Raw genomic sequence first — 2,034 nt, 5'->3', positions numbered from 1 at the left:
TCGGTTTCCTCCCACACTCCAAAGACGTACAGGTATGTAGGTTAATTGGCTGGGTAAATGTAAAAATTGTCCCTAGTGGGTATAGGATAGTGTTAATGTACGGGGATCACTGGGCGGCACGGACTTGGAGGGCCGAAAAGGCCTGTTTCCGGCTGTATATATATGATATGATGATATGATAATTCAGCACCGAAGACAACCTACGTCACCTGGCGACAACCTACGACAGCGCCCCCGTCAGGAGACGTCAAGCTACGCTCATTGGCATCAAACCAACAGTCGCCGAAATTTTTGAAACATTTCAAAATCCAGCGGCGACCAGAAAAACGCTACGACTCAATAGACAATAGACAATAGGTACAGGAGTAGGCCATTCGGCCCTTCGAGCCAGCACCGCCATTCAATGTGATCGTGGCTGATCATTCTCAATCAGTACCCCGTTCCTGCCTTCTCCCCATACCCCCTGACTCCGCTATCCTTAAGAGCTCTATCTAGTTCTCTCTTGAATGCATTCAGAGACTTGGCCTCCGCTGCCTTCTGAGGCAGAGAATTCCACAGATTCACAACTCTCTGACTGAACAAGTTTTTCCTCATCTCCGTTCTAAATGGCCTACCCCTTATTTTTAAACTGTGGTCCCTGGTTCTGGACTCCCCCAACATTGGGAACATGTTTCCTGTCTCTAACGTGCCCAACCCCTTAATAATCTTATATGTTTCGATAAGATCCACTCTCATCCTTCTAAACTCCAGTGTATACAAGCCTAGTCGCTCCAGTCTTTCAACATACGACAGTCTTTTGGAGACGACTCACGACCATGCACGCGACACCCCGGCGACCGTGTGGTGACAGCCTAGTCGCCTTGTAGTCACCTAAGTGAGGCAGGGGCTTTAGCCCAAAAGGAAAGACAGGTACGGAGAGGTGAAGGAATATGGTGAAAATGATGGGCTAAAGTGTGTTCATCTCACTGTGAGGAGTACTATGGGGAGGGCAGATGATGATCAGTGCTTAGGACGATGATGTTGTGGCCATTGTAGAAACATGGTTGAGATGGTTGTGAGAGATGTTTCAGATGTGAGAGGGAGGGAAAAGAAGTGGAAGAGTTGCTCTACTGTTCAGTGAGACTGTCATGGCGGCACTCAGAGAGGAAATACTGGAGGGTTCATTCACTGAGACCAAAAAATAAAACTGAGCAAGCATTCTAATGGGATGTTACTACAGGCCAAGCAGCAGAGTTGTGACTTTAACCTCCCCAATATTGACTGGGACTTGAAGAAGACTTGAGTCTGAAGAAGGGTCTCGACCCGAAACGTCACCCATTCCTTCTCTCCCGAGATGCTGCCTGACCTGCTGAGTTACTCCAGCATTTTGTGAATAAATTGACTGGGACTTGCTCAGTGCCAAGGGCTTAGATGGGACAGAATTTGTGAGTTGTATCCAAGAGGGCTTCTTGAAAAAATATATCGACAGTAACCCAAGAAGGGAACTGAACCTTGTATTTGGAAACGAGCCAGACCAGGTGGCTGGTGTTTCAGTGAAAGTGCATTTTGGGGATAGTCATCAAAACGCCATAGGTTTTATGGTTGTTTTGATACAAGTCTGGACCATGCGGGAAGGTATTAAATCGGAATAAGGCAAATTACAATGTGATTAGCAGGAGCTCTGAACAGTTCATCGGGAGCAAGTCAAGTCAAGGTCAAGTCTACTTTATTCGTCACATACACATACAAGATGTGCAGTGAAATAAAAGTGGCAATGCCTGCGGATTGTGCTAAAACTACAAACAGAATAGAAATTATTTTTTAAAAAGACACAACACAAAAAATAAATGAATACAGTAAATTAGTCCCTGGTGATATAAGAGTTAACCGTCCTATTGCCCTTTGGGAAGAAACTCCGTCTCATCCTCTCTGTTTTCACAGCGTGACAGCGGAGGCGTTTGTCTGACCGTAGCAGCTGGAACAGTCCGTTGCTGGGGTGGCAGGGGTCCCTCATGATCTTGCTTGCTCTGGATCTACACCTCCTGATGTATAGGT

The sequence above is a fragment of the Rhinoraja longicauda genome, chromosome 16, assembly GCF_053455715.1.
Source record: "Rhinoraja longicauda isolate Sanriku21f chromosome 16, sRhiLon1.1, whole genome shotgun sequence".
Lineage (NCBI taxonomy): Eukaryota > Metazoa > Chordata > Chondrichthyes > Rajiformes > Arhynchobatidae > Rhinoraja > Rhinoraja longicauda.
This window is presented reverse-complemented; position numbering follows the sequence as displayed.